General features: G+C 50.2%; 1 protein-coding gene across 2 annotated transcripts in view; it reads left to right on the top strand.

Annotated features, from left to right (window-relative positions):
* Nucleotides 1-911: 911 nt before the first annotated feature.
* Nucleotides 912-26,494, top strand: part of tcf20 (transcription factor 20) — a 69,600-nt gene continuing 44,017 nt past the window's right edge. Inside the window, exons 1-2 of one of the 2 annotated variants that reach the window (XM_060849398.1) lie at nucleotides 912-970; nucleotides 22,918-23,072. The gene's annotated coding sequence lies outside the window, so the exon portion shown is untranslated. Of the gene's footprint in view, nucleotides 971-15,927; nucleotides 16,416-22,917; nucleotides 23,073-26,494 lie in introns of those variants that run through there. The other variant, XM_060849397.1, reaches the window with a different exon arrangement.

Below are 26,494 nucleotides of genomic sequence, written 5' to 3'. Positions count from 1 at the left end.
TTTCCCTTGGGTGGGGGAGTCCAGAACTAGAGGGCATGGGTTTGGGGTGAGGGGGGAAAGACATAAAAGATCTAAAGGTCAATGTTTTCACACAGAGGGTGGTATGTGTAATGAACGAGCTGCCAGAGGATGTGGTGGAGGCTGGTACAATTACAACATTTAAGAGGTATTTGGATGGGTATATGAATAGGAAGGGTTTGGAGGGATATGGGCCGGGTGCTGGCAGGTGGGGCTAGATTGGGTTGGGATATCTTGTTGGCATGGACGGGTTGGACCGAAGGGTCTGTTTCCCTGCTGTACATCTCGATGACAGGAGGGTGATAGTTGTAAGCAGACTTTGATTGGTAGAGGAGTAATCAGGTCATGGTGATTGAAACTTAACTGCCAATTTATTCTTTTAAAATTTTCTTGTGTTGTGGGTCCCTGAGAGTAGTTGAATGGTCCCCATACAGGAGGGAACATGTCGGGTTTGTGCTGTCTCTCTCTGTGAGCTACTCACCTTATCCCACTCCTCCATAACCCTGCGATTTTTTTTCTCTCTTTTGCTTCGGTGCTAACCCAATTCCTTTCTCCCAAAAGAACCTGCCCCCTCCCACTCTCACACAGTGCACTCCAGATCTCAGCCCACATGCAGCGACTAACTATTATATCCACGTCTGGTCACTGGGGCTTTTGCCAATCCCATCAAAACAGCATCCCCTGGTTCATGACCCTTGCACTGTGAGAGTCATTTCCTCCGAAATCACTCTGTTCTGACTGTTCCTGACTCGGCGCTCCTTTCCGGGATATTTTTGGGAAGTTGTTCAGACCAGACGGGTCCCCTCCAAGTGCACAGGAAGAGTTTCACAAGGCAGGTTGCTAAGTAACAACTTACAAGATGTTCTCAGGCTTGAACATATTCAAGCAGCGAGAGTTTGGGATATTCTCCACACTGAAACACCGAACAGTGACTGGGGGGGGGGCACTACGGGTAAGTGTGTTCAGCTGAACAGGACTGTAAAGAAACCGAAGCAGTTTATTTAAAAGAATCTGTTTGCTTTTTGAAGCGAGTTGTCATGATGACGAAGCAGCATGTTTCGGGGGAAGTCTCATTGTCTGTCTGTTGTGGAGGATGTTGCCAATCAGGCACAGCCCACAGGATGCTTGGATTGGAATCAGGCCTCTCTCTCCCTCTGACTGTGAGCAGTGAAAATCCACAGCTTAGTCTGAGCTCCAGTTTCCAAGAGTAAATCGTAGCGACATCACATCAGGCCAAAGGGAGGTCCGTGGTGGTATAGGCTAAGGATGGTTATAGGGAGCGATAATTGTCCTGAGTAACCTGGGGATGGAGGGAGGGGAACGGTCTGGGATGGGGCAGGCAGGTAAACAAATTCAGATACACAGCGTTATGCCAGCCCTTGCATGTGCCTCACAATGCTCCTCATTACCCACTGCCTCACCTTGACCATCCACAGGCACCCCCATCATACTCCAACTAATCGCTGGGGGTGGACCGTCTCTTCAATGGCCAGAATTGCAAGCAGTCAAGGTGGCTGTAGTAGCAAGACAGTGTCAGAGGGTCAGTGCTGAGGGAGAGCCACACTGTCGGAGGGTCAGTGCTGAGGGAGTGCTGCACTGGCAGAGGGTCAGTGCTGAGGGAGTGGACACTGTCAGAGGGTCAGCGCCGAGGGAGCGCCGCACTGTCTGAGGGTCAGCGCCGAGGGAACGCCGCACTGTCTGAGGGTCAGCGCCGAGGGAATGCCGCACTGTCTGAGGATCAGCGCCGAGGGAACGCCGCACTGTCTGAGGGTCAGCGCCGAGGGAGTGCCGCACTGTCTGAGGGTCAGCGCCGAGGGAGTGCTGCACTGTCTGAGGGTCAGCACCGAGGGAGTGCCGCATTATCGGAGGGTCAGCGCCGAGGGAACGCCGCATTGTCGGAGGGTCAGTGCTGAGGGAGTGTCAGAGGGTCAGTGCTGAGGAAGTGCCGTGCTGTCAGAGGGTCAGCGCCGAGGGAGCGCCGCACTGTCGGAGGGTCAGCGCCGAGGGAGCGCCGCACTGTCGGAGGGTCAGCGCCGTGGGAGTGCCGCACTGTCGAAGGGTCAGCGCCGAGGGAGTGCCGCACTGTCGAAGGGTCAGTGCTGAGGGAGTGGGCACTGTCGGAGGGTCAGCGCTCTGTTTGATGCTGGTTATCTCTCACTGATGCACTGACCAATACTTTGCCAGTCATCCGATCGACCTTTGATTCCAGGGTAACGTGAATTATTATTTTCCAATTTGCGATGTTGCTGCGTGTGAACGGACTTCTCTGTTTCTGACATTCGCCGCCCATGTAAATGTCATCCAATAGCAGCAGAGTTTAGATTAGCCTTGGGGTCATAACAGGGCTCCTGACCCCGGTGACCTTTGGCCAGCACATTGCTTAGGGATAGAGTGTATGAACAAGTAAAAACTGCGAACACTGGAAATTAGATCTGAACCCAGAAAGTGCTGGAGGAACCCAGTGTATTTGGCAGCATCTGTGGGTAGAGAAATAGTTAACATTTCAAGTCTGGCGTTAGTCTTCCTCGGAATTGAATGGAGTTGAAAAATGATGTATTTCACGTTGGAAACAAGAGGTGCAGGAAATGGGACTGATTGTGAGTGTGCTCGGAGCTAAAGACAAAGGGATTATTCACGGGGAAGGGAAGGGAGAGCTGTGAAAGGTGTAAAAAGAAGGAAAATACCTTGTCCAGGAGACGCTGCTGTGTATGTTGGTGTGGGGGGAGGGGGGGTGCGAGGGGAGTGTAAGAAACATTTGAGGACACAGAGACCATGCTGTTGAAGTTGTGCAATTCAGTATTAGCTGTTTGAGGTGGAAAGCACCAAAGTGGAAGAGGTGGTGTTTTTCCTTGAGCTGTAGGCCCAAGATATGTTAACGTTCGTTTATTAAAGCAGCAAATAAATGGGAGGGGGTCAGGGTCATTGGGAGGGGTGCAGTGGGCACAGATCAGCTCAAACTGGTCTTCCCCAAATCGCTGCCTTTCACGTGGGGTGGGGGACATGATTAGCCCCACCCCCACCCCCTCCCCAAAACCGTTCCCCAGCTCCCGCACACTCTGTATTGGAGGGATGATCCTGAGCCCAAGTGACGGGAAGCGGAGACGTTAAACCCTGGGATCTTCCTGCCTCGTGGGAGCCAACAGCCCACGCGCTGTGCTCGGCATTCCAGGCCGGTGCTGGCTGTGGTGTTTTTTGGGGAAAGGATTGACCCCCCTCCCCCCCTCCCCCACCCTTTCGGGTTCTGAGTGAATAAAGCTGTTTTAATCCCTGACTCACTCAGTGAAGGGAGGCCAGATGAACCCCACCTTAAATTCCCTGCCACAGGAAAGGGTGAGGAGGCTGTTCACTCACAGACGTGATTTAAGCCTGCGGTTACCATAGCAACAGAGCTGCTCTGCCGCTGAAAGTATTGGTGTCTGCACGATCCCGAGGGAAAGCTGTTGGAGAGACTCTCCGATCAGTCAGTTCCTGCTCTTTAATGCTGCGGCCTCTCAGCGTTCCTCCCCTTGCCCCCTACCTCACACATCCCCCTCTCCCTCCCACATACACTTGCAGCCCATACACTTCGGATCACAGACTCCCCCACACTGTGAAAGCTGACCATTCGGCCCATCCACACTGAGCCTCTGAAGAGTATCCCACTCAGACCCAGTCTGTCTACCCCATTCCCATAACCCTGCATTTCCCCTGGCCAATCCACTAACCTACACATCCCTGAACACTGCGGGCAATTTTAGCATGGCCAATTCCTGCACATCTTTGGACTGTGGGGGGAAACCGGAGCACCCGGAGGAAACCCACGCAGACACGGGGAGAACGTGCAAACTCCACACAGAGAGTCATCCGAGGCAGGAATCGAACCTGGGTCCCTGGTGCTGTGAGGCAGCAGTGCTAACCACTGAGCCACCGCCCCAGCCCCTTGCATTGGCTAACGTCCACTTTTCATGCTCACATAAGCTGAATGCCTCCCAAGTATGGCCAGCAACAACCATGTGCATTGATGTAGCACCTTTAACGTTGTGCATCCCCAAGGTGCTTCACGAGACAAAACAGAACTGAGATCTAGCCCCGTGAGACATCAAGGCACGTGGCTGACCACTCAGTCACAGAGTTAAAAGACTGTCTTTAAAAGGGGGGGGGGGGGGGAGAGAGAGAACTGGACAGGGGTCGGAAGGGTTCCAGAGCTCAGGGCCTTGTTCAGCCGAGGCATGGTCACCAGTGGTGAAGCAGTTAAAATGAAGGGGCTGTTGGAAGGGGCCAGAATTGAGATGAGCCCAGATGAGAGGCATGGATAGGATAAACAGACAAGGTCTTTTCCCTGAGGTGGGGAGTCCAGAACTAGAGGGGCATAGGTTTAGGGTGAGAGGGGAAAGACATAAAATAGACCAAAGGGGCAACGTTTTCACACAGAGGGTGGTACGTGTATGGAATGAGCTGCCAGAGGAAGTGGTCGAGGCTGGTACAATTACAACATTTAAGAGGCATTTGGATGGGAATATGAATAGGAAGAGTTTGGAGGGATATGGAGAGTCAAGGTGGCTGTAGTAGCAAGAGAGCGCCACATAGTCAGAGGGTCAGTGCTGAGGGAGTGCCGCACTGTCAGAGGGTCAGTGCTGAGGGAGCACCGCACTGTCGGAGGGTCAGTGCTGAGGGAGCACCGCACTGTCGGAGGGTCAGTACTGAGGGAGCGCCGCACTGTCGGAGGGTCAGGGCTGAGGGAGTGCCGCACTGTCAGAGGGTCAGGGCTGAGGGAGTGCCGCACTGTCGGAGGGTCAGGGCTGGTGGAGTGCTGCACTGTCAGAGGGTCAGTGCTGAGGGAGTGCCGTGCTGTCAGAGGGTCAGGGCTGATGGTGTGCAGCACTGTTGGAGGGTCAGTGCTGAGGGAGTACCACACTGTCGTAGGATCAGTGCTGAGGGAGTGCTGCACTGTCGGAGGGTGCTGGCAGGTGGAACTAGATTGGGTTGGGATATCTGGGCGGCATGGACGGGTTGGACTGAAGGGTCTGTTTCTGTGCTGTCCATCTCTCTGACTCTATATCCCAGAGGGCTGTGGGGCTGGAGGAAATCTCCTGGGTTGGGGGAGTTAGGGGCTGAGTTTCTGATGGCTGTAGGCCAGTGTCTATCAGGGAGTACGGTAATGATCAGGACCACGATTCTGAGCGAGTTGACGTGAGATTTAGAGACCGTGATCTGTCGGAGATCAGACAGGAGTAGTCGAGTCTGGAGTTACAAGTCGTGAGTGCGGTTTTGAAGATGGTGTTGGATGTGTGGTGGAGGCTCCTGGGGGTCAGGTTGGTGACAATCTGTCAAGGGGCGTGGATGGAGCTGGCAAACAGGGGATGCCGAGTTAGTGGCTGGGACTGAACAGAAAAGCTTCGTTGTTCCTGGTGCCTCTGCAGAGGAAAGGCCAGCCCACCCAGGAGTGGTGGTTAGATAGGCATCTGAGAATTCAGCATCACTGGGCTGTGGGGGTAGAGCTGAGTGGTGTCCCTGTAATAAAGGATGCTGTGATTTCAGATGTTGCTGAGGGACAGTATGTGACTGAGAAATAGAAAGGGTGGGCAGAGTTAGATCCTCAGTGTTGGGACTGAGTGAGAGAGAATGGAACAGGGAATGTTGCTGATAAATGTGATTCTCTGGTTAATGAATCAAACCAGTTATTCATGAAAGCAGTTAATACTCTCACATTTGCAGTGTTCTTTTTGCCATTTGTACAGCTCTGGTTAAATCAGCATTTACTGTCCTTTCCTCATTGTCCAGAGGACAGATTAGGGGTTACCTCATGACTGTGGGTCTGGAGTCAGGTGTGGGTCCAACCAGTTATGGATGGTAGATTTCCTTCCCTGAGTGATATTTTTAACCAGATGTGATTTTACCACAGTTGACAATTTTATAAAATTCATTTTTCACCATCTACCCCAGTACAGGTAATCATTGTAACAGGATCGGCCAGATGGACATCATAGATGAGGAGTTCCCTGACTTAATCAGGGAGCCCTGGCTGACAGATATATACAGGAGGGTCAGTGGTTCTTCACTCTGAGAGCTGGCTCTGAGGGAGCTGGGTCAGTGTCAGGGACTCTCTGCGTGTAGGTAAGCGATGACTTGATGCTAGGATGCCAGCCTTCAGGGGAGTTATTTCTATGGCGTCCAGATTAGGATTAATGATTAGATTAGATTACTTACAGTGTGGAAACAGGCCCTTCGGCCCAACAAGTCCACACCGACCCGCCGAAGCGCAACCCACCTATACCCCTACATTTACCCCTTACCTAACACTACGGGCAATTTAGCATGGCCAATTCACCTGACCCGCACATCTTTGTGACTGTGGGAGGAAACCGGAGCACCCGGAGGAAACCCACGCAGACACAGGGAGAACGTGCAAACTCCACACAGTCAGCCGCCTGAGGCGGGAATTGAACCCAGGTCTCATGTAACCATTGCACAAGCGCCCACTAACTGAAGCCCAACTGGATTCCAAACAGTTGCTACAACTGGCTTTATCATTGGAAAAGGCAGCAAGTGGAGCATATGTGTTGCAGGGTATTTAGGACGGCACGGTGGCTCACGCTGCCAGGGACCCGGGTTCGATCCCACCCTCGGGCAACTGTCTGTGTGGAGTTTGCACGTTCTCCCCGTGTCTGCGTGGGTTTCCTCCCTCAGTCCAAAGAATGTGCAGGTCAGGTGGCTTGGCCATGCTAAATTACCCATAGTGCCCAGGGATGTGCAGGCCTGGTGGGTTAGTCAGGGGAAAGGGTAAGGGGGATGGGTCCAGGAAGGATGCCCCTCTGGAGGGTCAGTGTGGACTTGATGGGCCAAGTGGCCTGTTTCCACACTGTAGGGATTCTATGATTTTGATGGAAGTGGACACCCTCACCCTCAGTCTGACCTGAGCTTGGGGAACACCACTTGAGTGAAATCAATTGTAGAGCCTCCCTCAGGACACATCCTGAACAGATGGACTCTGGGTCAACCCCCAGTAAAACCCCAAAACAAAGCCAAGGCTGGAATTAATGCTTAAAATTCTCTTTGGGATCCAGGCCAGCAGGTCATTGTAGTTGCAGTCGGTATGCGGACTTGAGACAGTGAAAGAGTCTGGATTGAGTAATGAACTTATAGGTCTGCTGTGTTTTTCCAGCAACACTCGAATCTAAATGAATTTATAGGCTGGTATCCAGTAGAGTGCACACCCTGGAAAATTCACCAACTGATGGTTTGGTACAGTTAAACTGTTGAGGATCATCCAAATCAGAACCAATCACGATAAATGTCTAGTAAAATAGTCACCTGGTTCAGTTATTTCAGTGATCCCAGAACCAGTCTTTAACAAGATTCGTTCTACACTCGAACACTTAAGTTTGTGCAAGATGTCAGCCAGTGGGAGAACCTATACCGGGGAACCTTTACAGATTAAGGGGACAACTTCAATTCCAACTTTTTATGAAAAGCAGCTGGTTCAGTTCTCCTTCATTGTAGTAAAAGACCCAGACCCAAGCTTGATGGGGCGAAATTAGTCGTCAAAGATTCACCTCAATTGACTTAACATCTTTCAACGAAAAAATGGCTGCATGAGTCAAGTCCCAATTAAATTTCCCAAACGGCACGGTGGCTCAGTGGCTAGCCCTGCTGCCTCACAGCGCCAGGGACCTGGGTTCGGTTCCAGCCTCAGGCAACTGTCTGTGTGGAGTTTGCACATTCTCCCCGTGTCTGTGAAGGTTTCCTCCCACAGTCCAAAGGTGTGCAGGCTAGGGTGAATTGGCCATGCTAAATTGTCCTGTAGTGTTCAGGAATGTGTAGGTTAGGGGAATTAGTCAGGGGTAAATTTAGAGGAATAGGGTAGGGGAATGGGTCTGGTTGGGTTACTCTTCAGAGGGTTGGTGTGGACTTGTTGGGTTTAGATCAGTGTGGTGCTGGAAAAGCACAGCAGGTCAGGCAGCATCCGAGAAGCAGGAAAACCAGCGTTTTGGGCAAAGGCCCTTCATCAGGAATGGAGCTTGTTGGGCCGAATGGCCTGTTTCCACACTGTAGGTGCTCTATGATTTTCGGGAAGTTCTAGGGATTGTCAAAGGAGCCAAGGCCACCTTGCATGTTGACCAGGAAGTGATTCCACGATTCTGCAAGGCCCATTGCCTTATGGGAAAGTTGGAGCAGAAATCAGGAGGCGGGAAAGTGAAGGAATCTTCAAACCGGCCCAGTCTGTGGGAGGGGCAGCACTGGTCACGCTGAGGGTGAAACCCAGTAGGTGGGTTCGGCCTTTGTCGGGATTTTAATCAAATGGTAAATGGTTTTTAACAGCTGAGTAACTACCCAATGCCTTGAATAATACACGGCACGGTGGCACAGTGGTTAGCACTGCTGCCTCACAGCACCTGAGACCCGGGTTCAATTCCCACCTCAGGCGACTGACTGTGTGGAGTTTGCACGTTCTCCCCGTGTCTGCGTGGGTTTCCTCCGGGTGCTCCGGTTTCCTCCCACAGTCCAAAGATGTGTGGGTCAGGTGGATTGGCCATGCTAAATTGCCCGTAGTGTTAGGTAAGGGGTAAATGTAGGGGTATGGGTGGGTTGCGCTTCGGCGGGTCGGTGTGGACTTGTTGGGCCGAAGGGCCTGTTTCCACACTGTAAGTAATCTAATCTAATCTAATACAAAACGCTGACAAAGGCAGGCTGGTTCTTCACAAAACTGAACATGAGCCACGCTTACTCGATGCAATTGTGGCGAGACGAGGATTACCAGAGGTCTGCTACAAATAATATTCATAAGGGTTTGTACCAGTAAAGGAGGCTACCGTATAGGGTTTAATTGACCTGTGCCCCCATTTGGGGTAGAATTGGCCTAAGCCGCAGATGATCGAGAACAGTTTACGAAGTGCTAATAACTGGGAAGACCAAAATGGAGCACTTAGAGAATTTGGACGTAATCCTTAGATATTTCTCCCAGTGGGGCATACACCTTAGAAGGAAAAAATTGTGTGTGTACCAGGCGCCCAACTAACCTCCTTGGGTTGCAGAGCCGATAAGACCCAGTTACACCCGGTAGAAGGTGAAGTGAGGGTGATTGAAGTCTGTACTGGAGCTTTAGGTCTTGGGCTGGCGAACAATTATGGGAAGTTCGTACATAAGCTGGACTCCATCTTGGCACCAATGCATTAATTCTTAGAAAGGGTTTGGCCTTGGAAATAGTCGTATAGCTTCCAGGGAGGTGGAGAAACAGCTCTCATCCCTGTAAGGTGTTGGCTCACTCCAATCCCTAAGCGAGCTCTGGCACTGACATGTGATGCCTCCCCAGGTAGCATTGGGATAGTGTTAGCTCAGAGTTGGCCCACTGGAGAGCAACACCCAATAGTTTCTGCAGCCAGGACTTTGGCTAATGTAGGGTGTAAATACTCCCAGAGAGAGAAGGAAGGTTTGGCAGTCACATTCGGAGTCCGGAAGTTCCGCCAATATGTTTGCAGACCTAAATTTGTCATAACAATGGACCAGAAACCCCTGTTATGGCCAGTTAAAGAGGACAAGGCAGTGCTGCCCACACTTTCAGGCTGAATTCACACTTTCAGGCTGAATTCAGCAGTGGGCTGTAATACTAAGTGCGTATAATTGCAAATTGGAACACTGTCCAGGAGATCAAATAGTGGGTGGCACAGTGGTTAGCACTGCTGCCTCACAGCGCCAGAGACCTGGGTTCAATTCCCGCCTCAGGCGACTGACTGTGTGGAGTTTGCACATTCTCCCCATGTCTGCGTGGGTTTCCCCCGGGTGCTCCGGTTTCCTCCCACAGTCCAAAAATGTGCAGGTTAGGTGAGTTGGCCATGCTAAATTGCCCATAGAAGGGGTAAATGTAGGGGAATGGGTCTGGGTGGGTTGCGCTTCGGAGCGTCGGTGTGGACGTGTTGGGCCGAAGGGCCTGTTTCCACAATGTAAGTAATCTAATCTAAACATGGATGCAATGTGCCACCTCCCTTAGCAGATACATCACCGGTGGGACCGCCACTGAGAAACTCCATTATGGTTTTAAATTTTCTGGACAGACTTCGAGCCAGGCAGAAAATGTCAGACTTTAGGTTCAGAACGGTTCGATTGTCCATTTTGGAAGAACAAATAAGAATGCGGAATATAGGGTTAACGGTAGGGTTCTTAGTCAGGTGGAGGAACAGAGGGATCTTGGGGTCTATGTTCATAGCTCTTTGAAAGTTGCCACTCAGGTGGATAGAGCTTGTAAGAAGGCCTATGGTGTATTAGCGTTCATTAGCAGAGGGATTGAATTCAAGAGTCGTGAAGTGATGTTGCAGCTGTACAGGACTTTGGTTAGGCCACATTTGGAGTACTGTGTGCAGTTCTGGTCGCCTCACTTTAGGAAAGATGTGGAAGCTTTGGAGAAGGTGCAGAGAAGATTTACCAGGATGTTGCCTGGAATGGAGAATAGGTCGTACGAGGATAGGTTGAGAGTTCTCGGCCTTTTCTCGTTGGAACGGCGAAGGATGAGGGGTGACTTGATAGAGGTTTATAAGATGATCAGAGGAATAGATAGAGTAGACAGTCAGAAACTTTTTCCCCGGGTACAACAGAGTGTTACAAGGGGACATAAATTTAAGGTGAAGGGTGGAAGGTATAGGGGAGATGTCAGGGGTGGGTTCTTTACCCAGAGAGTGGTGGGGGCATGGAATGCGCTGCCCATGGGAGTGGTAGAGTCAGAATCATTGGCGACCTTTAAGCGGCAATTGGATAGGTACATGGATGGGTGCTTAATCTAGGGTAGATGTTCGGCATAACATCGTGGGCCGAAGGGCCTGTTCTGTGCTGTATTGTTCTATGTTCTATGTTCTATGATCCTGACAGACCTGAAACAGCAGGTGGTGATGGGGGAAACCATAGGGCCATCAGAACACCCAGAACTGAGACCTGGAGAGACCAGGTCACCGTACAGGACGGTATATTATTATGGGGAGCAAGAGTGATTGTCCTGAGAAAAAGCCACTACCAGATATCAGCTGACCTCCTCCAGGGTTAGCGGGGGTAGGAGGTCTCCAAAATGAAGATGTTGGCGAGAAGTTATATCTGGTGGCCAGGCTTGGATGCAAGCAGCTGTGTTAGTGGGGCAATGCCAACAAGGACAGAAAATGACCACCCAGCAGCTCCCCCATATTTGTGGGCATGGTTGGGTAAATCCTGGACTCGGTTATACCTTGATTATGCGGGTGATTTCATGGGCTCGATGTTCTCAGTCATTGTGAACATCCACTCAAAGTGGCCGAATGTGTACAGAGTTCATTCGTCAAACACTGGGAACAACGATAGAAAGACTGTGCGCATCCTTTGCAAGACATGGGTTCCCAGAGGGGTTGGTCACAGATAATGGACAATCGTTGACTGAGGAAGAGAGCGCATTTCTTCTGAGATGCACTAGGTGCAAGAGGCGGGCGACTGTGTGTCACACACCGCCTGTATCACAGGCAAAGTTAGAGGAACCCAAGGGAAGCTACAAGACATCACCTTTGTGCTCGGACTCAGAGGGGGAGGGATGTGGTGACTGTAACAAGGTCAGTCAGGTGGGCCTCATAGGAGTTCCCCAATTTGGGCTGTTTATCTGGTCCAATCAGGGAGCCCGGGCTGGATAGATAAGAAGAGGCGAGTCCGAGGTTCTGCTCGCTCTGAGAGCTGGCTTTGAGGGAGCTGAGTCAGTGTCAAGGCCTCTCCATGTCTAAATAAAGGGTGACTTGGTGACGGGATACTGGCCTCTGTGGAATTATTTCCAGTGGGATTTTCCATGGAGCATTTCAGCGCAGTACAGGCCCTTCGGCCCGCGATGTTGCACTGCCCTGTCATACTAATCTGAAGCTACACTATTCCACATACATCCATATGCCTGTCCAGTGATGACTTAAATGCACTTAAACTTGGAGAATCTACTACCGTTGCAAGCAAAGCATTCCATATCCTTACTACTCTCTGAGTAAAGAAATATTAGTCTTGTGGTCGAGATCACGGGTCATGTGACATTATCACGCCGTCACTGCCTCGCGTAGTGAACTGTTTCGCTCCTGTTGCTCTCAGGGTGAACTCTGTCCTGGATTTGGGGGAACGTAGTGACCAGGGCAGATGCACAGACACCTGGTTGGCCACAACCATTTGGTGTTTGCAGATAGGTTTCTGAGGTTGTCTGAAAATTCAGCTCTTTCTGTCCCGCCTTCGTTTGTGACTGGAGGGAGGACTGAAAAAGATATTTGGACAGGTCTGTGAATAGGAAAGATTTAGAGGGAAATGGGCCAATAGCGGGCAGACAGGACTAGTTCAGTTTGGGAAAGTTGTGAGCATGGACGAGTTGGGCCAAAGGGACTGTTTCCATGCTGTGTTGTCTCTATGACAGGTTTAGAGAATGGCCTGGCCTTTGTTGCCACGGCGACGTGATGGTCAGATTTATTGAGTGGAACTTTTTGTCCTGTTGCTGTCAGCCACTCTCAAACCCAGTTCCTGAGTTCATTTCCTTCCTGCTCCCTGGAGCAGAGGCCCTTCTTGGCGTACAGTTCCTCCACTGAAAGTGTTAAGATTCTGGATGGGATTGTAAGAAACTGGGCCTTGGCTGAGGCCTGGGACTGGAGTGAGCCACAGTGCCCTTTGTGAGTGCACCATGACCAGGCCGGAGCCGCGAGCAAAGCCCCTAGTTCGTGTGTGGCCTACTCATGATTCAGCTGCAGTTCTGGTAAAGCCTGGATCCTTGTGCAGCTGCCGTGGAAATTATAGCAGCAACCCCACCCCTCTAAGACTGAGCTTTGAAGCATTTATTCAAAAAAAAACGAGGTTTGAGCAATTAGTGCAGAATCTTGAGAGTTGCTGTGGTAATCTGGACATTCCTGGAGTGCCACAGCAGGCTGACCTCAGTTAACTCCTGAGTTTGACTGGAATTCACCTGCTCTGAGCAGAGCTTTTAGTTCAAGGGCCACATTTCGACTCTAATAACGACTGGATTGTGGGGAGTCGGAGGACCGTGGGGACACCACTGAGTCCCTTCAGCCTGTTCCAGCCTTTCATTAGGTAGCGGCTCCCCCGTATCTCAACTCAAAAACAAAATCCATCTCCTGGAGTGTTCTTACCACCAAACAAAAAACACCATGAGAGGGTCCAATTGCACCCCTTCCCCATTCTGCTGCCATTGGACCATCTTCTGACAGTTCTTTCAAAAAATAACTTGTTTAAAGAGAATTTTAAAATCGCAATTATGTCTGCCATCCCCCCGATTGTTCTCCAGAGATTGACTTGTACAGTTGTTAGAGTGGTGCTGGAAAAGCACAGTAGGTCGAGCAGCATCCGAAGAGCAGGAAAATCGACGTTCCGTGCAAAAGCCCTTCATCAGAAACGTTGATTTTCCTGCTCCTTGGATGCTGCCTGACCTGCTGTGCTTTTCCAGCGCCACACTCTCGACTCTGATCTGCGGTCCTCACTTTCGCCTTGTCCAATTGTTGAATAGCGCAGCATAGAAAGAGGCCAGTCAGCCCATCTAGTTTATGTAGGCTTCTGTGAACAGTAATCCAGTCTGTCCCACTCCTTGACCTTTCCCATATCCCCGCAATTCTCTATTTCTTAATATTTATCCAACTGTCTTTTGAAAGTTCCTGATGAATCTGTATCCACTGACCTGCCTGGCAGCTAAAATGGAGCAGCTATGTCCATTTGCAGCAAGATCTGGAAAATATTCAGGTTTGGGCTGTCGAGTGGCAATTGACATTTGTGCCACATAAATACCAGGCAATGAACGTCTCCAACAAGAGAGAATCTAACCATGGCTCCATGATTCCAATAGTGTTGCCATCACTGAATCCCTCACTATCAATACCTTGGGAGTTACCGTTGACTAGAAACTCAGCTGGACTCACCATATAAACACATTGGCTACAATTCCCGACTCAGGCGACTGACTGTGTGGAGTTTGCACGTTCTCCCCGTGTCTGGGTGGGTTTCCTCTGGGTGCTCCGGTTTCCTCCCACAGTCCAAAGGTGTGCGGGTCAGGTGAATTGGCCATGCTAAATTGCCCGTAGTGTTAGGTAAAAAGGGTAAATGTAGGGGAATGGGTGGCTTCGGTGGGTCGGTGTGGACTTGTTGGGCCGAAGGGCCTGTTTCCACACTGTAAGTAATCTAATCTAAAGAGCAGGTTAGAGGTTAGGAATACTGCAGCGAATAAGTCATCCTTTGACTCACCACAGTCTTTCCACCATCTACAAGGCACAAGTCAGGAGTGTGATGGAACACTCCCCACTTGCCTGAGTGGGTGCAGCTCCGACAACACTCAAAGTTTGTCACCCTCCAGGACAAGGCAGTCCACTCAACTGTCACCACGTCTGACACCTTCATCGTTCCCCCCTTCCATCACTGACACTGAGTGGTTGCGGTATGTACCATCCACAGGATGTACTGTAACAACTCACTAAGGCCTTGTCTGGCACCACCCTTCCCCACGCTCTTCCATCGAGAAGGACAAAGGAAGCAGATACACGGGGAAGACCACTCCCTTGCAAGTTCCCCTCTAAACCACTCACCATCCTGATTTTGAAACAGATTCCTGTCCCTTCCTTGTTACTGGGTCAAAATCCTGGAACTCTCTCGCTAATGGCTTTGTAGGTCAACCCACAACACAGGGACTACAGCGGTTCAAAAAGGCAGCTCACCCCCCCCCCCCCCCACCATCTCAGGAACAATGAAGGATAAGCAATAAATGTTGGCTAAGCCAGAAATCCTGTGGATGGATTGAAAATAACATGTAAATTGGGTTTCTATTTTGTCTGCCATCTTAAATCTGAGCTCGCTGCTTCCCGATCCCCTCGCTGCTGGGACCAGTTTCTCTCTCTCTCGCAATCCTTTATCACTTTAAACACTATCAAACCTCCCCTTAACTTTCTCAACTGAAAGACAAACAGCCAGGCTCCCTTTGTAGTCAGAATTTCTTATCTTTTCTGAACAACTCTGAGTACAGGAGTCAGGGTGACATACTGCAGCTGTACAGGGCCTGGGTGGTGAGATCTCCATTGGGAGTACAGGCTGCAGTTTCAGTCTCTTTAAAAAGACAAAATATATTTGCCATGGAAGGGCTGTAGAGGAGGTTTTCTGGGCTAGTTTCCGGGATTGTGGTTTGTCATTTGAGGAGAAATTGGGTCAATTAATCCTGTACTCACTGGGGCGTAGAAAAATGAGAGGGGGCCTTAATGAAATGTATAAATTTCATACTAGACACGACAGACTGGATCCAGGGGAGACCAGAGCAAGGGCTCCTAGGCTCTGGATACATTTTGGACTGAGATGAGATGAAATTTCTTCACTCAGAGTGGAATTCTCTACCAGAGAAGACGGTGGAAGCAAAATAACTGAATATGTTTAAACAAGAAATAGATTTCCAGAGCTTAAAGGCAGTCAGGGTACAGAGAGAGAGAGTGGTGGGGGCAGGGCATTGAGATAGAATCAGCTGTGATTGTACTAAATGGTGTAGCCAGCCTGAAGGGCTGAATAGCCTGCCTCCTGCTCCTTTTCTGTGTTTCTGTCGAGACTTGGCCCTACCCTCTGGGGAAACAAGCTTGTGCAGGTTGGAAATGCAGTGAAAGCGGCTGATGGCTTTGACAGAGTCCCCCTCGGCAGGTTGGTGGGACGGGTTCAGGGGAGCGGGCCAGCTGAGAGACAGGATCCAGGAAGAGGCTGCACAATGTCAGTAAAGGGCGGGCGGGGGGGGGGGGGGGGGGGGGGAGAGACAGGACGTGAGGGGGGGGGAGGGGAGAGGTGTGGAGCTCCTTGATGCTGCACCACGCGAAACAAAACCAGTTCTTCTTTCTTGTTAACAAAAAAAAACTCAGGAAGGAAAGGGAATGCACAAGCAGTTGCTTGACGTTGTCTAGCTGAGAACTGCACTCTGGGTTCAATTATGATTCACCGCAGTGGCAGCTGGTGAACACAAGCCCTTCTGAAAGAGTACAGCTCAGTTATCTTCACAACAAGCAGCAACTGAAGCTAACTGGGAGAGACTAGGTAGGGCGATGCAGTCAGCGTTTGTCCAGTTTGAGAGGCTGTTGGGGGAGCGAGTGTAACAGAACATGTCCGCAAGGCTCGCTGCTCCCGAGCAGCACCAGAGAATATTATCACCATCTCCTGTTTATTTTGCAGGCACAAGGTGTCATATTAACAATCAGGGCTCAAACAGCCGTCACGTGAATTTTCGTTTCAGAAAGGTTCCTTCCCAGGATGTGAGAGTTGCTGGCTAGCCTGCCATTAATTGCCTGTCCCTAATTACCCTGGAGTAGGTGGTGGGGAAAACTCCGCGGTCCCTATGCTCTGGGTTGACCCACACGGCTGTTAAGGAGAGAAACCCAGGATTTTGACCCAGTGACCCCGAAGGAACGGTGATATAGTGCCAAGCCAGGACGGTGAGTGACTTGGAGGGGACCATGCAGAGGGTGGTGTTTCCCCTGTATCTGCTGCCCTTGTCCTTCTCAATGCAAGTCGTGGTGGTGGGTTTGAAAAGTGCTGTCTGAGGATCTTCAGTGAGTTTCACATGGACAAGGAATGAGAGTAGGCCACTCAAGCTCCACCTTTCAGTAAGCTCATAACCAGACCTGATTTAAAACCTCATCCCAACGTTCCTGCATATCCCCGATAACCTTTCACCCCATTTGTTATCAAGAGGGTTGGGATATCAGGTCGGCATGGATGGGTTGTTTCCATGTTGTACATCTCTATGACTGTATAATGTATCTAACTCTGCCTCGGAACTATTCCAAGATTTATGTCCACTATTTTCCAGGGAAGAGAATTCCAAAGACTCAATCCTCTGAGAGAAATGTTTCTTCCTCCTTTTTTGAAATGGGCAGCCCCTTATTTTTAAACTTTGACCCCTAGTTTGAGGTTCTCCCACAAGAGGAAGAAACATCCTTCCCACATCCACTCAGTCGAGTCCCCTCAGGACCTTATCTGTTTTAATTAAGTTGCCTCTGCCTCTGAGCTCCAGAGGATAAGGGTCTGGCTCATCTAGCTTTTCCTTATAAGGCAGTTTGGTCTGAGTGGCACGGTGGCTCAGTGGTTAGCACGGCTGCCTCACAGCGCCAGGGACCCGGGTTCGATTCCAGCTTCAGGTGACTGTCTGTGTGGAGTTTGCACGTTCTCCCCGTGTCTGCGTGGGTTTCCTCCCACAATCCAAAGTTGTGCAGGTTAGGGTGGATTAGCCATGCTAAATTGTCCATAGTGTTCAAGCATATTGTTGAGAAGGCATATGGTGTGTTGGTGTTTATTGGCAGGGGGATTGAGTTTCAGAGCCACGAGGTCATGCTGCAGCTGTACAAGACACTGGTGAGGTCGCACCTGGAGTATTGTGTCCAGTTCTGGGTCACTGCTTTATAGGAAGGAGGTGGAAGCTTTGGAAAGGGTTCGGAGGAGATTTACCAGGATGTTGTGTGGTATGGAGGGAAGGGCTTACGAGGAAAGGCTGAGGGACTTGAGGCTGCTTTCGTTAGAGAGAAGAAGGTTGTGAGGTGACTTAATCGAGACGTATGAGATAATCAGAGGGTTAGATATGGTGGACAGGGAGAGCCTTTTTCCTGGGATGGTGATGGCTAACATGAGGGAACATAGCTTTAAATTGATAGATTTAGCACAGATAACAGGGGTAGTTTCTTTACTCAGAGAGTAGTAGGGTGTGGAATGGCCTGCCTGCTACAGTAATAGACTCACCGACATTAAGGGCATTTAAGTGGTCATTGGATGTACATGTGGATAATAATTTAACGGTGTAGGTTAGATAGGCATCAGATTAACTTCACAGGTCGGTGCAACATCGAGGGCCGAAGGGCCTGTACTGCGCTGTAATGTTCCATGTGCAGGTTTGGTGCATTAGGTAGGGGTCAATGTATTAGGGTAGGGGATTGGGTCTGGGTGGGTTACTCTTCGAAGGGTTGGTGTGGGCTTGTCGGGCTGAATGGCCTGTTTCCACACTGTCGGGATTCCATGATCAACCTTTTCTGAACTGCTTCCAACACATTAATAACCTTCCATAAATGCAGCAAAGAACACTGTACACAGTAATTTAGATGCAGGATCACAATTGCCTTGTATCACCGAAGCCATAATCTCTTGTATTCGGTTCCCCTCACAGTAAAACAACTTGCTATTGGGTGCAGTGCTGCTTCGAGATGGTACACGCTGCTGTTACTGTGTGTCGGTGGTGAATGAGGAGCCCATCAAGTGGTTGCGTCCAGGATGGTGTGAACATCTTGAAGCTGCACTCATCTAGTGAAGCTGGGAACATTGCCCCCTGTTCCTTGTAAACTGATTAACTTGGTGGGTTAGTGGATTTAACACGGGAAAGCACAGTGCTGTGTACAGTTGGCAGGCACGTGTTGTAGAGACCTGGCACATGGAGTCCTTGAAGGAGAGAACGCTGTTCGAGACAAGGTACAACATGAAGCATCACCCGAGCGATCAGGAGAAGGGTTGATGCAGGACTGAGGTGGGCAGTACAGGAACTTGGGACTTTGTAATGAACTCAGGTATGAGCAGAGATAATGGTGTCTCTCCCTGGGAACTTCTCCAGGGATTTCCAGTGACTCCCTGTCCCTAGGAAGAACACAAATTGCCAGCACAAAAGGGGGCTGTTCGCCCCCCCCCCATCCACTCTGTTTCCAGTCCAAAAGCAAGCTCTGCTGTCACTCAGTGTGCATTATTAATCCCGTTTCCCCTTGAAAGGAACAAGTTCATTGTCTCCCCGAGGATTCCAGACTTCAGTCGTGTTTGTAACTGGAATCCACGCTGACTGTAGGACACCCCATCCACACCCACCTCTGTTACACTGTATTTTCCAATTCACCCTGACCTGCACATCTTTGGACTGTGGGAGGAAACCGGAGCACCCGGAGGAAACCCACGCAGACACGGGGAGAACTTGCAAACTCCACACAGACAGTCGCCCGAGGCTGGAATCGAACCTGGGTCCCTGGTGCTGTGAGGCAGCAGTGCTAACCACTGAGCCACCGTGAATGATCCAATCAGTAAATGCCCAGTTTATTTCTTTATCAGAGTTGAGGGCTGCAATGATCGATGTGTTGGGCAAGGCAAGCAACGTAGGACCTTGAGCAGGGGTTTGTGCCATCAGAGACGGTGACCGTATTCTCAGTCTTTGTGGCCTTAGTGCCCACGGTGCTCTGTTTGAAAGGTCACAGTCTGGTCAGGAGGGTGTAATTTATTGGGGTGTTTCTAGGATGACTGTCTGTGCGGGTGTGCACATGTGCACATCTTTGTGTCTGTGTGTGCGTGTATGTGTCTGTGTGGCTCTGTGTGTGTGCACGCCTCTGTGTGTGTGTGTGTGTGTGTGTGTGTGGGGGGGGGGGGCTCTGTGTGTGTGTGCGCGCCTCTGTGTGTTGTGTGTGTGTGTGTATGTGGCTCTATGTGTGTGTGCATCTGTGTGTGTGTGTGGCTCTGTGTGTGTGTGCGGCTCTATGTGTGTGTGTGTGTGTGTGTGTGCGTGCCTCTCTGTGTATGGCTGTGTGTGTGTATGTGTGTGTGTGTGTGTGTGTGTGTGTGCGTGCCTCTCTGTGTATGGCTGTGTGTGTGTATGTGTGTGTGTGTGTGTGTGTGTGTGTGTGCGCGGCTCTATGTGTGTGTGTGCGGCTCTATGTGTGTGTGTGTGTGTGTGTGTGTGTGTGTGTGTGTGCGTGCCTCTCTGTGTATGGCTGTGTGTGTGTGTGTGTGTGTGTGTGTGCGCGTGCCTCTCTGTGTATGGCTGTGTGTGTGTGTGTGTGTGTGTGTGTGCGTGCCTCTCTGTGTATGGCTGTGTGTGTGTGTGTGTGTGTGTGTGTGTGTGCCTCTCTGTGTATGGCTGTGTGTGTGTGTGTGTGCGTGCCTCTCTGTGTATGGCTGTGTGTGTGTGTGTGCGTGCCTCTCTGTGTATGGCTGTGTGTGTGTGTGTGTGTGCGTGCCTCTCTGTGTATGGCTGTGTGTGTGTGTGCGTGCCTCTCTGTGTATGGCTGTGTGTGTGTGTGTGTGTGTGTGTGTGTGTGTATGGCTGTGTGTGTGTGTGTGTGTGTGTGCCTCTCTGTGTATGGCTGTGTGTGTGTGTGTGTGTGTGTGTGTGTGTGTGTGTGTGTGTGTGCGCGCGTGCATGCGCGTGTGTGTTCAGCAAACCATAATTGCCCTTTAATCTAAATCCAGCCCCTGTCCCTCCGAATCTGAAGCCTCCCTTCATTCATTGTGATGGAAAGTAAATGGGAGTGGTGACTAGTGAGGGGGAGGAGACCCCTCCCTCTGGTAATGACATGGGCATAACTCCAGCCCAGGGTCACCCACAGGCCCGGACCCTCACCCTCAGGGCTCCGTGAGGGCTGGGATGTTGAAAATGAAGATCACGCTGACCTCGGGGTCAGGAGCAAACACTTTGCTGCTCTTGTGGGTGAAGCTGAAATGGTGTTTGAGCTAAAAGGGGATGTTGGGTAATAAGAGAGAGGAACCTGCAAGACTTAAAATAATATTTTTAAAACATAAGTAATCTTCAGAATATGTGTATTATTGGGAAGTATGGGACAATGTAGCCATCATGTGTTATGTGAAGGCTTGATACAGCTGAGTGTTGTGGTGGATAAGGATACTTGGATGTTGACCAGGTTACTGTCAGACAGAAGTTACCCATAGGTCCTGACTGGGTAAGAACGGCAGTTTTCTGAAAAAAATGTTGCTCACCCATTCTGTGCTTGTTTGTCCCTTTCACTGCGCCCAATGTTTAACGTTCAAAACTTCAAAAATCAGTTCAACTCCTTGAACTGAGCTGTAGGATCTAAACGACATTGTTTCTGGATGGATAATCCAGGGCTGACTGCATTTGCTAAGAATCACAAGCTTTCAGCTTCAACTTCCACTTGACAGACTTCAACGATAAAATCTGATCTGGTAGACCCAATGCCATACTGAGGGAGCAGGCACTGTCACAGGGTCAGTGCTGAGGGAGTGTTGCACTGTCACAGGGTCAGTGCTGGGGGAGTGCCGCATTGTCACAGGGTCAGTACTGAGGGAGTGCTGCACTGTCGGAGGGTCAGTGCTGAGGGAGTGCTGCACTGTCGGAGGGTCAGTGCTGAGGGAGTGCTGCACTATCAGAGGGTCAGTGCTGAGGGAGTGCTGCACTATCAGAGGGTCAGTGCTGAGGGAGTGCTGCACTGTCAGAGGGTCAGTGCTGAAGGAGTGCTGCACTGTCGGAGGGTCAGTGCTGAGGGAGTGCCACACTGTCGGAGGGTCAGGGCTGAGGGAGCACCACACTGTCGGAGGGTCAGTGCTGAAGGAGTGCTGCACTGTCGGAGGGTCAGTGCTGAAGGAGTGCTGCACTGTCGGAGGGTCAGTGCTGAGGGAGTGGGCACTGTCAAAGGATCAGAGCTGAGGGAGTGCTGCACTGTCGGAGGGTCAGTGCTGAGGGAGTGCTGTACTGTCGGAGGGTCAGGGATGAGGGAGCACCGCACTGTCGGAGGGTCAGTGCTGAGGGAGTGGGCACTGTCAGAGGATCAGAGCTGAGGGAGTGCTGCACTGTCGGAGGGTCAGTGCTGAGGGAGTGCCGCACTGTCTGAGGGTCAGTACTGAGGGATGTCTGCACTGTCGGAGGGTCAGTACTGAGGGAGTGCTGCACTGTCGGAGGGTCAGTGCTGAAGGAGTGCTGCACTGTCGGAGGGCCAGTACTGAGGGAATGCTGCACTGTCGGAGGATCAGTACTGAGGGAGTGCTGCACTGTCGGAGGATCAGTACTGAGGGAGTGCTGCAATGTCGGAGGATCAGTACTGAGGGAGTGCTGCACTGTCGGAGGGTCAGTACTGAGGGAGTGCTGCATTGTCGTAGGGTTAGTACTGAGGGTGTACTGCACTGTCAAAGACACTGGGTTTTGGTGTAAACGTTAAACTCTGCCTGTGTTGTCTGATGGTAACATTTTGGATAAAAGTCAGGCAAGCTGTAGCCTGCATATTGATCAATAATTCTCTCTTGAACAGCACCAAAAGAAACATGATGATCTGGGTCATTATTTGGTGTTTTTATGGGATTGTGCTGTGCTGTGTTTTCCATGTTATGTTCGATAAGACAGTATTGACTGTCACACACGTTGGTACATGCTGAGGTACAAGGCACTTTTAAAACATTAGGATAATACTGAGACCAAGCCCTTATCTTTGGAGTTCCCTCCCTTAACTGAACCTCTATCCTATCTGTTATTGGCTAAAGTCACCCTCCTTCCCCAAGGGACTTTGGAGATTCAGGTAATGTGGGTAAATGAGTAATAATGGATTACGTCAGTTTGCATTTTGACTGAGTTAACCAAGGCAGCACGAAAGCTGTGTAGGATGGATCCCAAGGGCTGTGTACAAGATGGAGATCTGGACAGTATGTGGAGGAGCCAACCATGGAATGGGCAGTTTGGGACTTGGTCAGGGTAACGAGGAAAAACTAAATCAACACCTCGCTGTAAAGGAGGTTCTGGCAAATAGTGACCATAAAATATTAGAAATTTACATGAAGTTTGAAAGGAAATATGTTGGGCAGCGTGGATTGGGAAAATATGCTGAAAGATTTCAAAGAGGAAAGGCAAGGTTACTCTTTAAAGAAAGACAAGATGGTGTATAACAAAAACACATCCTTCTAAGTCACTGACAGCCAAACGGAACAATGAATCAACAAAAAGAAATTCAAGATTTTATTTGATCACAGGAAGTGGTTTATAAAAACACAATCACCTGCACTCAGCAAGTCCTTTCTAGCTCGATTTCTGGTGGTTTCATGATGATCTTGTGGCTCTAGATGTTTCACAGTGTTAATGTCGCTATATAAATGCAAGTTGGCCTGCTTCTGAGGTTTAGTGACTGTGTTGCGTGCCTTGCTTTTGAACACACCTCCATTTTGTTGTCTCTGCTGCAGGCTATTTCCAGATGTACAGGCGAGTGTTCCTGAGGCCAGGCACGAGGATCTGTGCAGCAGCTGGTGACATTGGCGTCTGTCAGAGGGACAGCCACAGAACCATGGGTATCTCGGAGTGAGCTCAGGGATCCAGGAGCAAGGGACGGAGTTGAATGGTGAGCGTGGTGGAAGGGGGCACAGGGCATGAGGAGGCATCTGTGCAAAGGTGGGAGAGGTTGCTGCTGTCACTTGGCAGAAGCTGGTGGGTGGACAGGAACGTGGAGACAATAAGGACTACAGATGCTGGAAGAGCAACAGGAGGTCAGGCAGCATCCGAGGGGCAGGAGAGGCAACGTTATAGACTGATAATGTCTGACCTGCTGTGCTTTTCCAGCTTCCCGTCTAATGGCTGGTGGGTGGACCGGAAGGTGATTGGCTGGTGAGTGGACCGGAAGGTGATTGGCTGGTGGGTGGACTGGAAGGTGATTGGCCAGTGGGTGGACTGGAAGGTGATTGGCCGGTGGGTGGGTGGACTGGAAGGTGATTGGCCAGTGGGTGGGTGGACTGGAAGGTGATTGGCCAGTGGGTGAGTGGAAGGAAGGTGATTTGCCAGGTGGGTGGATTGGAAGGTGATTGGCCAGCGGGTGAGTGGACTGAAAGGTGATTGGCTGGTGGGTGGATTGGAAGGTCTTTGGCCAGTGGGTGAATGGATTGGAAGGTGATTGCTGGTGGGTGGACTGAAGGTGATTGGCTAGGTAGGTGGACTGGAAGGTGATTGGCTGGTGGGTGGACTGGAAGGTGATTGGCTAGGTAGGTGGACTGGAAGGTGATTGGGCAGTGGGTGGACTGGAAGGTGATTGGGCAGTGGGTGGACTGGAAGGTGATTAGCTGGTCGGTGGACTGGGAAGGTGATTGGCTGTTGGTGGGTTGAAAGGTGATTGGCTGGTGGGTGTTGAGATATTTTCCCGCTAAATGCAGTTTTGCGGAAACAAAAGATTTACATTAAATCTGCAACTTAAGTTAAATATTTTGGTATAAGGACAAAAACCATACATTAGGGGAAGAAGATTTTGGATTGTACAATCACAATGGCTCAGTGTTTAGCACTGCTGCCTCACAGCGCCAGGGTTCCAGGTTCGATTCCAGCCTCAGGGCAACTGTCTGTGTGGAGTTAGCACATTCTCCCCGTATCTGCGTGGGTTTCCTCCGGGTGCTCCGGTTTCTTCCCACAATCCAAAGATGTGCAGGTCAGGTGAATTGGCCATGCTAAATTGCCCAGAGTGTTAGGTGCATTAGTCGGAGTGGAATGGGTCTGGGTGGATTACTCTTCGGAGGATTGGTGTGGACTGGTTGGGCCGGAGGGCCTGTCTCCGCACTGTAGGGAATATAATCTAACCTAATCAATCAAGAAGTTAAAGTTGAAAAACAGAAGTTGCTGGGAAAACTCTGGTCTGCTTTTCCAGCAACTTCTGACTTTGTTTCTGATTTACAGCATCCGCAGTTCTTTCGGTTTTTGATCAAGGTGTTAAATCAGTTTGGGTGGATCTATGAAACTGCAAGAGGCAGCAGACATTGGTGAAAGGTGATGTGGGCCACCAAACTGTTGTGGTCATTTTGGGCACGGAGAATAGGAACTTGGAGATACGCGTAATGTGGGTGAATGTAATAATGGACGACTTCAGTTTGCATTTTGACTGGGTCAATCAAGGCAGCACTAAAGCTGTGTAGGATGGATGCCTGGACTGTGTACAAGATGGAGATCTGGCACAGTATGTGGAAGGGGCCATCCACGGATTGGGCAGTTTGGGATCTGGTTTGTGTAACGAGGAAAGACTGGAATTATAGAATCCCGAGTGTGGATACAGACCATTCAGCCCATCAAGTCCACAGTGATTGTCCAAAGAGCATCCAACCCAGACCCACCCCCACCACTCTCTCCCTGTCACCCCATGTTTCCCATGGCCAGTCCACCTAACCTACACATCTTTGGACTGTGGGAGGGAACCCACGCAGACACGGGGAGAACATGCAAACTCCACACAGACAGTCACCCGAGGGTGGAAATAACTACCTTCCTGTCACGGAAGTTTTGGGGAATAGTGACCATAACATATTAGCAGTTTATCTGAAGTTTGAACGGAAGCTGTGAGAGGTGAGTTGGCTGGAGTGGATTGGGAAAATATACTGAAAGATTTGATAGTGGTTGGGCAAGGTGACTTTTTAAAGAAATACAAGAAGGTCTGTGATAGAAATGTGTTCCTTTAAGCCAAGATACCCAAAGGGAAAGGTGAATCAACAGAAAAGAGTTTAAAGATTTAATTAGATAACAGGACGTGGCTATGGGAATGCAATAAAAGTCTTATCAGTTTAGGACCCAGCAAACTGACCAAGAAGCTGATAGGAAAGAGACTGTTAATGCAAACTCACAAGAAACATAAAGGAGGGTTGGAAGCACTTCTATCAGTACGCGCAAGAAAAAAACAGAGCGAGGGTGAATGTGAGTTCATTCAGGTAGGAGACAGAATTTATACAGAGAACAGGGTAATGGTGGAAGAAATAAACCAGACCACACCAGCAAGACTTTTGATGAGATCCCTCATGACAGACGAGTCAAATTGGCTGAGAGGCAGGAAGAATCGAAGCCCCACAGTGCGGAAAGAGGCCATTCAGCCCAGCAAGTCTGTACCAACCCCCAAAAGAGCATACCACCCAGACCCAGTCTCCCACTCTATCCCTGTAACCCTGCATTTCCCATGGCCAATCCACCTGACCGGCACATCTTTGGACTGTGGGAGGAAACCGGAGCACCCGGAGGAAACCCGTGCAGACACGGAGAGAATGTGCAAACTCCACACAGTCACCCGAGGTGGGAATCGAACCCACGTCCCCAGACCCATGAGGTAGCAGTGCTAGCCACTGAGCCACCGTGTTTATAGAGGGTGATGGTAGAGGGTTGTTCTGTGACAGGAGGTCTGTTTCCAGTGGGATTCCACAGAATTTGGAACTGGGGCCCTTGATGTTTGTGATGTGCATTAATGGTTAAACTTAAACGTAGGGCCTATAATTTCAACGTTTGTAGATGATGCAAATTGATGGGGTGTTGAGTCGTGAGGGGATATCATTAGACTGGTCTGGCAGGAATTTAAGCCAGAAAACTGAGGTAGAGCAAAGGATTACACTGTGTGTGTGGCACGGTGAGGAGGAGCCAGTGTCGGACTGGGGTGGACCAAGTTAAAAATCCCACAACACCAGGTTATTGTCCAACAGGTTGATTTGAACGTACTTGCTTTCGGAGCGACGCTCCTTCATCACCACCTGGTGCTTGCGAATAAACCTGTTGAACTGTAACCTGGTGTTACGGAATTTTTAACAACGTATGGCAGCATCCCTGGAAAGTGTTGAAGATCAAAGGGGTTTTGGTGCACGTATCCACAAATCGCTGACGGTGTCAGACTAGGTAAATGGTTTGGTTAAGGTAGTGGTTGTGGTTATGGGATAATTGCCTTTATTAATTGCGGCATTAACTACAAGAGCAGAGAGGTTGTACAGGAACTGTGTCAGCGCTGGTTTGGCATGCAGTTGTAGTCACCACATTATA

Source organism: Hemiscyllium ocellatum, chromosome 33, assembly GCF_020745735.1.
Source record: "Hemiscyllium ocellatum isolate sHemOce1 chromosome 33, sHemOce1.pat.X.cur, whole genome shotgun sequence".
In the NCBI taxonomy this organism is placed as follows: Eukaryota; Metazoa; Chordata; class Chondrichthyes; order Orectolobiformes; family Hemiscylliidae; genus Hemiscyllium; species Hemiscyllium ocellatum.
Note: the sequence above shows the minus strand (reverse complement) of the source record. Positions and strands in the feature narration are given on the sequence as shown.